The sequence below is a fragment of the Brassica oleracea genome, chromosome C1 (genome assembly GCF_000695525.1).
Source record: "Brassica oleracea var. oleracea cultivar TO1000 chromosome C1, BOL, whole genome shotgun sequence".
Lineage (NCBI taxonomy): Eukaryota > Viridiplantae > Streptophyta > Magnoliopsida > Brassicales > Brassicaceae > Brassica > Brassica oleracea.
Genome location: NC_027748.1, coordinates 6,389,818 through 6,396,114, shown reverse-complemented (window position 1 = coordinate 6,396,114; position 6,297 = coordinate 6,389,818). Strand labels below are relative to the sequence as shown.

At 32.3% G+C, this 6,297-nt stretch overlaps 1 long non-coding RNA gene across 1 annotated transcript; it reads right to left on the bottom strand.

Moving 5' to 3' along the window:
- Positions 1-1,584: 1,584 nt before the first annotated feature.
- LOC106301569 lies at positions 1,585-5,759 on the bottom strand. The gene is made up of 3 exons (XR_001262257.1): positions 5,667-5,759; positions 5,524-5,587; positions 1,585-2,051 (listed from the first exon to the last, which is right to left on the bottom strand). It is a non-coding gene; the product is annotated as an uncharacterized LOC106301569 (long non-coding RNA).
- Between the last annotated feature and the right edge of the window lie 538 nt (positions 5,760-6,297).

Here is a 6,297-nt window from a genome sequence, read left to right as displayed (position 1 = left end):
ATCGGTTTCTTCGGATATCTTTTCGGATTTTTCGGGTTTTTCGGTTTTTCGGGTTATCCGTTCGGGTTCGGTTAATAACACTTCGGGTTCGGATATGTTTTGTACCACCTTACAAGACTCACTCAGATATTTTTTACATTTTGGACCGGATATGGATCGGGTTTGGTTCTGATTTGGGGTTACAGATATTATGCCCAGGCCTAATTTGTGATTCTTTTGTGCTGAAGAGAAGCACGGAGTCACGGAAGAGAGATGGAGGCGCTGAAGAGAAACGAAGGCCCGCTGCAAAGAAGCGGAGGCGCAGCAAATGAGCGGAGGTGCGTCTTTGGTTTCTCAGATCCAAAAGAAAGTTCGACGACATCACCAACAAATAAGAGAGAAAAAAACGGCAAGATGATCCGTCGCCTCAGACATCGTAAAAGAGGAAGACGAGATTCAAATTTTGAATATGTGGTGAAAAGGTGGATTGGGAAAAATCCTCTGTAACTCCTTGAGAACATCGCCTGAGAGCGTTTTAAATTTTTTTCTTTTTGACTTTTTTAGACAAAAGAAATTCTTAACCAAATCTTTTAAATATTTTTTAAAATTCTACACAGCTATAATTGTCGTCTATAAATTGACATGAACATAGCTTAGGGACACTAAAGTAATTTGCTCTGACACTGAGAAAAACAAACCCCACCACAATATTTTTTTTTTTGGTAAAGATCACCCACACAAAATTTTTGTTTTAGGTATTTTGCTAATTTCAATTTTTTTTGAGGATTTTGACCTAATTAACTCAAATAATAATCACAAGTCTCCTCAAGAGCTTATCTATTCATCTCCTCCCTTGGTTGGTTCTGTGATTGAGACAATTCGAGAGAAAATATTTGTTGATGTGAGGGGAGGAAAGTTCAAATGGATAAAGTGAAGATGATATGTTTCTAGGGTTTTCATGCGAGAATAACTTGAGAATGAAGACAACTCCGAAGCTTCTACTTCTTCTTCTTGGGAATTGGGATATCTCAGAACAGCCATAACACTTTCAGTGGTAATCAAACGTACATTGATTTTATTTTTATTTTTTTCTTCGTCGATCATTAATGGTTTTCTTTGTTATAAATTTTGCAGATTGCAAAGAGAAGAAGCGAAAATAGCAGCTTGGGAAAATCTGCATAAGGAAAATCAACAAGGCCAACAATCAAGGATGTGATTTACAAATAAATCTTCAACAATCTCCGAGATAAATAAACTTATATTTTCATGCTCTTCGTTAAGAAAAATCATCTACATTCGAATTGAAAAAAACTAATAAAACAAAAAAAAAACTGAGAAGAAAATCACGTACGATAACAGAATCAGGAATGTGCTAAGTGGTGGGAGAGGATAAGGTTCAAACACTGGAATAAGTCAGACAAATCAAGAGATGTTGGAAACTTCTCTTCTTTTTATTACTTTATAATGAAAACATATCAAAATATTGTCTATCTGTTTGTATATATATTTTTTTTTGAATTGAATGTTAAATTTAATTCAAAGAAAAAAGACTGTTTTACATCATGTGTGACCGAAGCTGAAAATTATAAACTCTCCTCCCTTTTTTAATCTATGGACTCAAGAGTATCTCAAAGCTATCTAGAGCCAAACCAAAATGTCATTCCTTCAGCCAACTCCTTATCTCCTCTTCTTTGCAAAATGGTGAGTCTGTTTCTCATGTTCTTGTCCAATCTCTTGATCAAGACCACACTTGGGGATGGAAGCTCATTGTGTTTCCTTCGGTTTCGTTCCATCCATATAGCATGAACTGTCGATTGTAGTATGTATCTAGATACAAAGAGTTTAACCTTGCTCCAATTTGAACTTTCCCTGAGGAATGTAATTATCCTTTCCCACTCCATAGTGAATCGACTCTCCATCACCCCTTTCATTAAAGCTTCCCAAATTTGCGTTGAGTAAGGGCACTTAAAGAACAAGTGATCTGCAGTCTCCAAAGGTTCTTGGCATAGAACACATGATGTATCAACATTCATGTTCCACCCTCTCATACGATCTCCCGTGGATAGTCTACCCTGCATCACCATCCAAATTACAACGGACTTATTAATTAACTAGAACTATACTATACTAAATACATTTCTATCTTATGTCATCAAACCTTTTATTAACTATGACCAATGATTCCGAAAAGTTTGAATTAAGGACTGAGACAAACTACTAAGAATTTTTTTTATCTTATACATATATGTTTTGAACATATCTTTTCTTTAAAATAACAAATTCTTAAAGATACCAAAATCGGATGAAATTTTAATGTCACAGATAAATAATTATTTTATAGAAAACAATACTAAAAATTTAGCCATTTCAAATATAATGAATTATACTGTAAACTTTTTTTTATAAAGGGTTTATACTGTTAACTTTTTAATACTGAAACTAAAATAAACAACATAAAAAGGTAAGAAATATGACATTTATATAACTTAGGACCAAGACCTATTTTTTCCACGCATCGGAGCTTTAAAAAGTTACGCAAAGAAAATGAGCTAGTTGAACCAAGTTGTTTTGATTTAGTGGTAAATGGGTTCTAGCTGGAGTTTTTTTTAGATTGGATTCATTTTGGTCACTTAACCATGCTATATTGATGGATTAGTTGCGTACTCGGATGCAAAGTTTCGTGAGATTAGTCTTTGGGCCTAGAAATCATTTAGAATCCCCACGGTTATTCCAAAAAAGAGAGTATTTGTTTATTTTAAAATATTTTTTTATAAATAAAATAAAACTTAAAAAAAATCTCGCAGCAGAAACAATTTACCTAGTGAATTATAGAAACTTTGATAATGATTAATGATGCAATTGCCACCACATATTATTGACGAGTGTGTTAAAAGGTAGAGACCGGAGGTCTGAACTAAAAGAATAGAGCACTTCCATTAGTTACATACCCTATGTAGTATCTAAATAAATATAATACTCTTTTATGTATAATAATTTAATTATTCCAATTAATTTGAAAAAATAAAAGAAAACTATCAATTATCATGTGATATACTCTTTCCGTTTCATTTTAAATGTCGTTTTGGGTTTGTGCACATAGATTAAGAAAATAATTAATTTTGTATATTTTCTCTATAAAAACACCATTACATATGCACCTAACCATATTTCAACAAATAGAAAAAAAATTGTTGAATAAAATTAATGAATTTTACATTGAAAGTCGAAAACGGCACTTATTTTATAACGAAAAAAATCTTTACAACGACACTTAATATGAAACGGATGGAGTATGTCAAAGGGGTTCTACAAAAATATTTTTAGAGATGAACTTTCTCGGACTCAAATTCTGTCTTTTTTCCTTTATTAATAAATTTTATTTTAAAATTGTTAGATACCCGCTTTAAATACTACCAATAAGGTTGTTAGGTCTGGGCGTTCGGGTATCCGTTCGGATTCGGGGGTTCGGGTCGGGTGCTTTGGGTTTTCGGATGGAGAGGTACATAACCGTTCGAGTTATTTTATACTTCGGATCGGGTTCGAATTTTTAAGGTTCGGGTTATTTCGGGTATAACCGAATTGTGTAACAAATAAAAAAAATTCTATGTATCCTTGATTTGACTTTGTGAGACCAGAAACAATATTGTTGAAGCTAGAAGATTGAACAACTTAATATAAGATTAATGATCTTTGTGATTTGTTATTACGTTGAGGAACACGAGTTCGTATTCTTTTTATTCATGTAATTTCTATTTGTATCATAAATCAAAATCAAAGAGACGTCAAAATCAAACAGAAATCAAACTGGATAATCACGAATATTTGAGCTCATGTCTATGTAAAGAGCAAAGAGAAAATAAATCGTAAATATCACTTGTAATCAAACATAAATCAAAATCGCAAAGTATAATGATTCATACATGTAATCGGTCATAAAATGAGTTTAAATATGTACTGAACATATAAGTTTAAGAATGAGAAGACGGAAAGATGAATGGGAATGGAAAATGTAAGTTTAGGGTGAGTAATATATATATATATATATATATATATATATATATTATATTCGGGTACGTCAGATAATTGGTTCGGGTATCAGATATAACCAATCGGGTACGGGTATTCGGACTGGTTGAATCCTAAACCCATTCGGTTTTTTTTCTAACTTCGGTTCGGTTTTCGGTTTGGATTTTTCGGGTCTGTTCGGATTCGGGTTTCGGTTAATATGCCCACGCCTAAAGGTTGTATTTAGGGCACCCAACGGTAAGATGTTACCAGTATCTTAACAATTTAGAAAAAGAAATAAATTAGAAAATTAGGAGAGAATGTCAATAATATCTCTGCACCCATATTGTTTTTCATATGTGTTCATGTGTAATTGATTCTTGTTTTTTTAACAAATTAAATTTTAATTTGATAATTATATCTTAAATAAAATACTAATTATTTTTTATTTAGATATCCATGTAAGCATACTAGGAGGTGCTCTAAGAGCATGATTATTGGGTTCTTAGAGTGGAGTTGTTAACGGAATATAAGAATCCGTCTCTTAACTTTTAACTAAAAAAGTTAATAACCGGCTCTTAAAACTCTTATTTAAAAATCGGTTCTTAGCTTTTTTAGTTAAAAGTTAAGAGACGGGTTCTTATATTCCGCTAAGAACCCCACCCTAAGAACCCTCCAATAATGATGCTCTAAGGACCTCTGTTATCGAAAGGACGTCTATTAAAATAAGTTCTACAAAAGCATCCCCTAGACTATATTTGAGAAGTGATTTTGACACATGTCTTCTTTACAATCAATTTCACAAAACAAATATGACACGGCTACTGAAATTGATGACATGGCTTCCGGAAAAATATGACATGGATAATTTCATTTAATGTTGATTTATATTTTTGGCAAATTTATTAGAATATGGTAATAATTCATATATTACATTTAATATTGATATTTCTTTTTGGTAATTTTTTTTAAATATGGTAATAGCTCATACACCATCTATAAAATAAATATATTCATATATAACATTTCAAATTTCGAAATATTATTATTTTTGTATAATTATACAATTTGTATTACTAAAACTTTCAAAAATTTCTACAATTTTTTAAAAATTTAAATATCTAATCGTAAGAACATTAGCTTTTTATATGTCTACAAATTTTATAAATATTGTTTAGACTAAATTTTTGATAATTATACAATTTTATATCATTTTATTAGTTTTATACAAATTGATTTAATATATATCAAATCTATATTAAATATTAGTAAGAGAATAGTAAAATCTATAATATTTAATAAAATTTATTTTTAAATATAAGTTAGATTTAAAAATTTTCTTAGTGCACATAGTGCATGAAAACACCTAGTTAAACGAAAAAAATAAGAGACTTTTAGAAAAGCTGTCTTCCCCTTCGAACAACTGCACCGGATATCTCTCAATTAAATTGACTATCCCCAAAATCCAAAAATAAAATCTGCTCCTATGTTTCACTAATTTTCAATGCGTACAAATGATATGATTCGGTGAAGGCTAACCTCATATAATATGTACAGGTTACAGATCTCAACGAGGGATGATATTTGGTCGGGAAGCTTCGGTCTGAAATCGGAACGGTGAATGAGATTTGGGTACTATTTGATAACTTTCCGATCAGATTTTATCATCAGGAGTTAATCACCTGACTTCTGTGCATGTGTTAGGTATCTAACTTGATGAAAGACAAAGGAAGGCACGGCCGCAATAGAACATCTTTGCACGGGACTCTCTTCAGGCTTGAAGAAGACGTACGATTGAGATGGTTCTACCAATCTTGAGTCTTGACGAATAAATCAGTCGGAGACACCCAAATGAGGCCTCGATATGCTTTCACCAAATATCATATTATCCGAAAGTGATGTCATAGTATATACATTTTAAAAATTATATATATCCATAGGGGCACCTCTCATTTGACATGATGATGACGTCTATATATAAAGAATGAGATCTTGTCCAGTTTCTCAGGTTGCCATCCAAGGGGTCTTTATTGCTCTCCAGCTAGCTGTCCTACAAGCTGTCCCCACCATTCAGAAAGGTCAGGCACCAACGTCTAATGAGAAAAGTGAGCAGTTCTTGATAACATGTTGTAACTGCGCGGTGTGAAGATGAAGCAATAAGAAACAAGATGGTTGGTTAAGGTCTCAAGACAATGGAGATACCACTACAAGAGACAAGCATGCATGGTTGGTTAAGGTCTCAAGACAATGGAGATACCACTACAAGAGACAAGCATGCATGGTTGGTTAAGGTCTCAAGACAATGGAGATACC